Source organism: Arachis ipaensis, chromosome B05 (assembly GCF_000816755.2).
Source record: "Arachis ipaensis cultivar K30076 chromosome B05, Araip1.1, whole genome shotgun sequence".
Lineage (NCBI taxonomy): Eukaryota > Viridiplantae > Streptophyta > Magnoliopsida > Fabales > Fabaceae > Arachis > Arachis ipaensis.
Genome location: NC_029789.2, coordinates 127,480,838 through 127,490,378, shown reverse-complemented (window position 1 = coordinate 127,490,378; position 9,541 = coordinate 127,480,838). Strand labels below are relative to the sequence as shown.

Below are 9,541 nucleotides of genomic sequence, written 5' to 3'. Positions count from 1 at the left end.
CAAACAAATTAATATGGCATTATATGACTTAAGTAGCAACATCCGTCAACAATAAGAAATTCTCAAATACTTTCAACACTTCAAACCTATTGACCTAAATCGAACCTAGCTTAACAATCTAAATCCATTAAAAAGTAAAAAATTGAATGTAACTAAATTAAAATAACTAACTAAAATGGAAAACTTAAGATTAGAAACCACATATGTTGAATAAGAATGTGAAAATAGTTTGCATATAAAAGACTTAAAATAGTACTCACGCCGTCAAACCATCAGGCCAAATCGTTATCCGTACGATGGGAGGTGGTAGAGGGACATTTGGTTGGGATCCGTAAGAGGATTCCGACGTTGCGGTGTCTATCGCTGGAGGAGGCGTCGTCGTCGAAATAGTGAGTTGCTGAGCGGATGAAGGTGGTGGAGGAGTCCACTCTAGTGAAGCAGTCGGACGACTTCCTGGTGGTAGGGGTAGCGCAATAGAAGGAGTCACCACCTAGTTGGGATTAAGGACCATGATGAGAGGCTGATCCTTTGCACCCATTGCCTGTAACGTCCCAGGAGTAGTCGGAGTAGAGGACGATAATTGAAAAATCCAAGAGTACCAGTAGACACCCTTCCTCTACCACGACCATGAGGCCGATTCATGACACCTCTTCTTGTCGTCATGTCTGCAAAGAGCATACCAGCAAACACATATGTCACAACAACAATATAATAGCAAAAACATATCATAACCTACAACTCAAATGAAAAACACCTCAGAAAGAGACTAGTTAACAAATTTTAGACTAAGTCATGCTTTTAAATAAATGATGCTCAAAGATGACAAAAAAATTTCTAACAAATCACAAAGTAAACTTAGGTTTATTGTCGAATTTATCGGTAGAAAATAAAAATAATCAACCAGTAATAAATTTACCGTTAGTTACAATCCAACGGTATAAACCTCGTCGGTAAATGTTTACTGTCAGATTTTATAGTCCGCCGGTAATTTGCGACGGATTTAGCTGCATAATTAGTTTTTAAGCTATGAATATCTGGTGTCAGTTACCGGCGGAATTTTTTTCAACAATAACTTTGGCGCCAAACTGTTTTGTTCCCACATTATTACCATCAGATTTTTCTCTCGAGAAATCCAACTATATGTTCAAATTTTTGTTTTTTTTAGATTTTTTGATGAAATTAGTGGTCAAATTCTAAACTTATTTATTTAAATTTATTTTTTGTATAATTAATATTCAAATTCTAAATAATAGAAGCCAAATATGTTAAATTATCAAGTGCACAAATAAAATGAAAAAGTCAAATAACAGAGGATATGATACAATCAAATAGTGTATAAAAAAATCCTAGTCACTGAATGTTGTTGTCGTCGTCTCACTGGTCCTGCTGATGGGTAGCGGCCTAGGCGGTGATGTCTATGCCCCTCCATCAGCGCCGCTGCCACCATCTGTGCTGCTACCACCAGCGCACATCTGATCTTCGTACGGTGCCATGTGTTGCTCCATCCGCTGAAGTTGCTCCAGCTCGCGCCTCCACTCTAACCTGAGTTCATATGTATTTTTCATGCATGAGAGAATAACCTGATACCTTTCCTTAAACTCCCGCAGCTGCTAAGCCTATTGGTGAAGTCTCCGGGTGAGGAGCAACACCTGCTCCCTCAAATCCACGTCGTCCTCAGGATCAACGGGCCGATTGGGAGCAGAGGCGGATGAATGTCTCAATGTGGACGTGTGGAGGTTATTGACGAAGAATGATCCCAGCCCGTACATGTTATTCTTGTACGGCTCAGATGTGGCTTTGTGCCAAACTTGACCAGGATCGTATACTGATGTAGTGGAGTTGTTGCCGTCATCTCCAGTACACTAAGATTGTTAGATTGCAGCCTCCAATCTTTGCGTATAGGACTCCTGTATAACACATTTTATGATTAGGATTGCAGTTAATTTAAAAATGGTATATCACATGATGTTTACTTACGTAATGATCCACGGCCCGCTTATCGGCAAATCTCTCCTTGTTCTCCTTCAACGTATGAGTATACTTGAAAGTCTCCGCCATCATCACCTCACGATCCAATTAAGTAATAATCACATTATATTAAGACTAAATGAACTTAATAACAAAATAAAATACGTTACTTACCAGCCTAGCCTTAGTCTTCATGAAAGTCGTTGACTCACCAGTATACTTCAACGACCTGGCCAATGTCTTATTAGCTCTGTTGGTGGACGGCAACGCTTGAACATCTCATCAGTCTCCTATTGGACGTACATTTCCTTCTTAATGTGCAGGTGGAGCCAAATGGTGAGGTGGTCACAGTGCTCACATACGTTCTCCAACATCTGCTGAAGCTGCCTAGCCATCCGATGGTCGAAGATCTTCCTGATCATGAGATCGGAAGTCTTGTCCCATATAAATTTTCTCCTGCAGAAAGAACATTTAGCACGAGTTAATCAAAATTAAATACATAATTAAACAAAATAGAAGATATAAACTAATACTAAGGTTTAAATACATCAACTTTTAAGAATTCCAACATAGAATTCAAACATAAAATTCAAATATAGAATTCAAACATACTATTTCGAAAGCAAGTATTAATTTTAATAATTAAACCAAAATTTTATTAAGAGCTCTTTGAGCCATTTTTACAAAAATCAGTAATATGTAGATTTTAATCACAAAATGCAATGTTTCACTAATCCTGGTTACCATCGGATTTGTTCTCCTGTAAATTCAATGGTAAACGTGGCGCTAGTTTTTTACCTTTTTCCTCCATTTATTATTGTCGAAAAAGATAATCAAAAAATTTGTATCCGACAAATTTATTATCGAATCTGTGATAAATCTGCCGGTAATGCCGTCGCTACTCTATGACGCTAAATCTAACGATAAATCCAATAGTATTTATCGTTTTTCTTGAAGTGTGGTGCAGGAGTCCACTCTGGTGAAGCAGTTGGATGACTTCCTGGTGGCGGAGTGGCATAGTAGAAAGAGCCACGTAGTTGGGGTTAAAGACTATGATGAACAACTGATCCTGTGCACTCATTGCCTGTGACGTCTCAGGGATAATCGGAGTAGAGGGCGACGACTGAGAAACTCCAGGAGTAACAGTAGACACCCTCCCTCTACCATGACCACGAGGCTAATTCGTGACACCACTTCCTATTGTCATGTTTGCAAAGAACATACCAGCAACACACATATGTCACAACAATAATGTAATAACAAAAATATGTCACAACCTACAACTTAAATAAAAAAATACCTCAGAAAGAGACTAGTTAACAAATTTTAGACTAAGTCATGCTTTTAAATAAATAAGGCTCAAATATGACTAAAAAATCTCGAACAAATCACAAAGTAAACTCAGGTCATATAACTATAACACAAATATAACTTTTTGTTGACAAAATATGTGACAGTACAAATTAATAAAAAAATTAAGTTATTAAATTTCAAGCAATCCACCTTCACAATTATTCAATATGCCTAACAAGAATAATGTGGAAGTAAGAATTGAACCAAAATTTTATTAAGAGCTCTTTGAGACATTTTTATAAACATTTGGCATGTAAAATCATGAAAAAATCAAATAAGACAACCTAGCATTTTCTCGACATCAATTAACAAGTACAGTACATTAGTAGCAGCAGTTCGCAACATTTCCAACAACATATCCAAGCAAACAGTTTTAATCAATCAACACCAATTCACAATTCCAAATACTTTTCAACAATTTAAAACTTAATACCCTAAATCTAACATATCTTAACAACCTAAATCACAAAAATCAGAAAACTAAATTAAACTAACCATAAAACTGATTCAAAATTTAAAATTGAAATTCTAATAAAATCTAAACTAAATTTAACTAAAAGTAATGGAACTAAAACAAAAGTTGGTTCAAGAACCTGCAATGAAAAATACAGAAACATGAGAAAGACACAGTAGTGACGGCGATGGAACGAGGCAGCAGCGACAGCGATGGTTCAAGAACCCGAGGCAGCAACAGCGTTGGTTCAAGAACTTGAGGCAGCGATGGTGATGGAACCCCTGACGGTGATAGCGGCATTATAAGGGAGAGGAGAGGGAGAACCAAGGTGAGAGAGGCGAAGAGAGGAGAGGGTGAAGTGCGGGGGAAGGGTTTTTGAATTCGAATTTCATTCAACTTTACTGTCGAAATTATCGGCAGATAAATCCAATGGTAAGGTGCTAGTCATTGTCCAAAACTACTGCCTTTCTCTAATCATATTACCGTCGAAAATTTTTTATGGTAAATCCAACGATAAAACTGGCACATATATAACAAATTTTTGAGCCCCTTTTTACTGTCGAAATTAGTATCAGATTATGAAATCTGACGGTAAATTTATTTGGGGAAGGATTTTTACTCGTAACCATTGGAAATTTCGCTGCTAAATCTTCTAGTAACCTCCCTTGCTAAATTTATCGGTAAATTTGATGGTACTCAATATTTTTCTTCTAATATATAGAATTTTGTATTACTAGTATTATTTTTCTTTTAAATTTATTTAATTTTCTATTTTTTTTACTAACAGTAATATAATATCAGTTTGTCAAAGTAAATTATAACGTCTGCGTAAGCATTTTCGTTGCAAAATTATTAATAGAGTTGACAATAAGATAACATTGCAATAATTTTAAAATATTAAAATCTTGAATAATGGATAAAGAAATACTTTAATTTACTCCATTTAAAAATTATTTCGATTACATTTATGTAAGTATAATACCCACAACTAATTGGCCTTAGGATCACTCACTCATATAAATGACACTATCATATTTTTCATCTCTCAAACTCACTAACACTCATAAAACAAAGGAGAGAATTTTCACATTTCAAAACATACACATTTCATTATGGAATACACAAAATACACAAGACATATGTGCCTTTATATAGGCAATGCTTCCTACTAAAATAATAATTTATGAATCACAAATCAATTTTGTAATGACCACCATTTTATGAGTTGGCTTCATGAATCTTCTTTCAACTTGCATTCATGTAGTTTCCATAAATCTGCTAAGCAAACCAACTCCAAACACAATATCTAGTCTAGTCGCAGTTAAGTACCTCAGACTTCCAATCAAGCTTTTGTAATATGTAGGATTCACTATTCTTCCTTTATCTTCTCTCAGCAACTTGAACTTCACTTCGACTGGAGTAGAAACTGGCTTCTGGCTTTCCATCTAAAATTTCTTCAAAATATCATTTGCATATTTCTTCTGAGAAATGAAAATTCCATCATCTCTTTGAACCACTTCAATGCCAAGAAAGTAAGAAACACACAAAATACACAAGACATATGTGCCTTTATATAGGCAATGCTTCCTACTAAAATAATAATTTATGAATCACAAATCAATTTTGTAATGACCACCATTTTATGAGTTGGCTTCATGAATCTTCTTTCAACTTGCATTCATGTAGTTTCCATAATCTTCTAATTTCAATTCAATTTGATTTTGAATTTCTTCAATGTTGTAGAATGTTGTAGTTGTGCTATTCTCTTGAATGTTCTTAGAAAATCTTCAAGCTTCCAATATTAGCTTCTAGCAATATCTAGCCAATTGATGATTATTGTATTCAACTCAAACTTTGCTTCTTCAATTCTTTAATCATGTTTCATGAAAATTCTATTCCATGCAAGTTGATAGATAGCACAAGAAGTTTGTAGAATCTTGGTGATGAACCATGAACTTTGTAACCACTTTGAATTCAAATTGAATTTTACCTTTGACTTTTCTAAACTTTTGTTACTTGCATACCTCTTGATTTAATTTTCTAACATTGCCTCCCTTAAATCAAGCTTGTAGAATTAATCATTCCAAGCATCCTTTTCAACTTGTAAAATAACTCAGTCTTCAATGACTTTGTAAATATATCTGCAACTTGTTCTTCAGTTGGACAGTAATCGATCACAACTTCTTTTTCATTCACCAACTCTCTGATTTTGTGAACCCGAATATATGCTTCGATCTTCCATGAAATACTGAATTTTTGCAAAGTGCAATGGCTGACATGTTATCACAAAATATTGTTGTTGGAGTATTTTGTTTCTCGTTCAATTCCTCAAGAATTCTTCTTAGCCAAACTGCTTGTGTTGCACAACTTGCTGCTGCTATATATTCTGCTTCTGCTGTAGATAGTGCTACTACTGGTTGTTTCTTTGACGACCATGAAATTGCACCAGAACCAAGATGAAATACAAACCCTGAAGTACTTTTTCTTGTTTCTATATCTCCAGCCCAATCACTATCAGTGTAGCCAACAAGGTTTACTTCATTAGTATTCTCATAATAAATTCCATCATTTAAAGTACCTTTGATATATCGAAGAACCCGTTTTGCCGCTTGCAAGTGGTTGGTACAAGGTTCCTCCATAAATCTGCTAAGCAAACCAACTCCAAACACAATATCTAGTCTAGTCGCAGTTAAGTACCTCAGACTTCCAATCAAGCTTTTGTAAGGCATTTATTTTGACTTGAACATGCATTTAACCATATCCATAATGGTTTTATTCTTTCTTTCAGCAACTCTATTTTGTTGAGGAGTATATCTAGTTGTTAGTTGGTGTTGAATTCCGTGTTGCTTAAAGTATTCTGAACACGCAAGATATTCTGTTCCTATGTCTGTTATGAGAATTTTGATTTTACAGCCACTTTTTTTTTTGACAAACGCTTTGAATGTCTTAAAGACATCACATGCTTCTGATTTCTACTTCAGAAAATATACCCATGTATATCTACTAAAATCATCAATAAAAGTGATAAAGTACCTGCTACCACCATTACTTGGAACTTCTACAGAACAGAGATCTGAATGCACAATTTCAAATAATCTTCTAACTCTCCAAGACTTTCCTGTAGGGAATGGATCTCTGTGCTTCTTTTCCAGTTGACAAATCTCACAAACACAATTGGGAATATGAATCCGTGGTAGACCAAAAACAAGTCCTTTTCTTGACAGGTAGTTTAGGCCAGAAAAATGAAAGTGCCCAAACCGAACCATGAACTTTGTAACCACTTTGAATTCAAATTGAATTTTACCTTTGACTTTTCTAAACTTTTGTTACTTGCATACCTCTTGTTTCTATAATATGCTTAATAAAATCAACAACACTGCCGTCGATATTTGATTCAATAAAATCGACACAGTTGCCGTCGATTTATTAATTTAGATACCGACCAAGAATTTGTCTATATTTTGTTTTTTTTGTCTATTTTAAATTTAAAAAACGACAACTTTTTCGTCGATTTTAATAGTTATATGTTTTAATTATTTTTTTTTTGAAAAATAGTAAACAATTAATACAAATAAACTTTTAAATATATAAATAAAATTTATACAGAATATTAGATAACAAGACAAATAAACTTTTAAATATAAAAATAAAATTTATACTATATTATTTTGCCAATATAACCTTTACTTGTTTCTAGTTCATACTTGTTATGTGTATATGTCAATATATCTTTTGCCTTTATGAAAAGCTAATTAATAAAAAGAAGCTGTGACATACACTAATTAGGAATGAATGTACAACAGGAATTAATTAATTAATTAATTATACATGTTGAAGGAAAGAAGAAAGTAGTGACTAGTGAGCAAGCTATGCATGTAGTATATATAACTGAGGACTTAACTTTGTGCATAGTTTGATGATTCAACACTTGTAATTAAGACTACACTAGTAGTAGTAGTACTAAGAACAAAATTGAAAATCTCAGTAGTGTCTCTGAAGCTACCTAATTAATCCAAAACATATAGAGATTTGCATTATCAAAAGGTAGTGAATGTGTCTACCCTTGTGATCTTCAACCTCTTTACAGTGGAAACAAACATCCTACACCAACATCAACATATAATATCAATTAGTTTCATTAAAGAAAGAAAGAAAGAAGAGAATTTAGATGATGATGATGACTTACTCCCAAGGAACATCCCCAACCATAACAAGATCTCCTTCTTCATCTTCATAAGTGAGGACATGGCATCTCTCACCAGGTTGAACTACAACTTCATCCATCTCTGTACCCCAGAGAATAGTGGTGTCGAGTTTCCTCCCTATTGGAATGCCTTCCATGTACACCTTCACAAACAGGCTTCCACCACATTCTTCATGAGTGCTGAGTGCAAGCCTCAGATTCAAGGAAGCAGATGAAGAAATGTTAGAGGAAGAGGAACATAATAATAAGTGGAGTGCTAATATATAATGAGTGCTGAGTGCTAATATAATAATGCTAGCTTCTGAATGCTGCTGAAGTGCTTTTGTATAATCCTACCAAAACAGTGCATGTTAGTGTGTTAGACTTTGTGGTATCTTTTTCCTTGCTTCTTCTGCTTTCTAGATAGATTGTAACACACGAGTTTAGCACTCGAATGAACAAACGCTTGTTATATACTCTAATTTCAGTGGCCTCTTGAGAAACATTGGCATTCTCTCCCCTAAGGCGCTATAAAGAATTTTCGCTCCCTGCCAAGTGACCAACCTTTGCCTGCAGAAGATTGTAAGTATCGGTGACATTTCGCAACTCCAATCATTTTAATAAAAAGTGAAGAATGATTAGTTGCTTGTTTGAATGATAGTAAACAACTAGGAACAACTAACCAGCCACCTAGGAGACTCAGGAATGAAGGGTAGACTCAGAACCTGTGCACTACAAGGAATGATTCCTGAGACAAAAATGAAAAAGATGTGAGCAGTTCCATCAACCCAGTTGTTTGATTTCATGTTTTATTAAAACAACACCAGAAAGAAGGTCATTTACCTATCAGAGCCAAAATCCTCCAATTCAAGAATGCTCCAATAAGATAAGTTAATGATACCCCACAACAAATCATAAGTTGTCAACATAATAATAAGGATTTGGAATAATGCAATGCATGAAATATGTAAAACATGATGCAAGTAAAAGGACATTTGAGAGAATATTTTATCACTTTACCTGATGAACCGTGGTGAATCCTCCTCGGTATAATCCGTAACTCCAATAAAAAATCTAATCCGATAAAAGTATTCGTATCCTCTTCCTCTATACGTTGGCACCACTTTTGATCGGTAGAAGTTGACGGTGACGTAACTCCTATACTCTTTGAGTTTGGCCAACGAAGGATTTAGGAGGCACAGACGATTCTGGACGTTTTCTTCTTCGATAGCTCGGTCAGAAAGCTTCTCCAGAGCTTTGAATATTTTGATTCCGTACGAAGGTATGGTTTTGGTTTCTCGTAGTTAATGTTTAATGTCACGTGAAAACTTAGACTAGAAGACCTTAAGATAGGAATGAAATGAATGAATAATTGATGGATTGTGTATATGGTATAAAATGTGTGGTTTAGCTGTTGTTAATAATTTACTGTTGAAGTTGGTTGGTTTTGAGAAAAGATTTAATATTAGTATTTGTTTGATTTTGAAATATTTTATTACTGGAAATGATTTGAAGGACTGAGAGGTGTTTGATTTGATAGTTGGGACCCTTGAAGGGTGGCAGAAATTCGAGTTTTAAAGGAG

At 34.8% G+C, this 9,541-nt stretch overlaps 1 long non-coding RNA gene across 1 annotated transcript; it reads right to left on the bottom strand.

The window, feature by feature from the left end:
* LOC107642064 lies at positions 7,665-8,880 on the bottom strand. Its single transcript, XR_001620598.2, has 4 exons — positions 8,802-8,880; positions 8,642-8,706; positions 7,962-8,528; positions 7,665-7,876 (listed from the first exon to the last, which is right to left on the bottom strand). It is a non-coding gene; the product is annotated as an uncharacterized LOC107642064 (long non-coding RNA).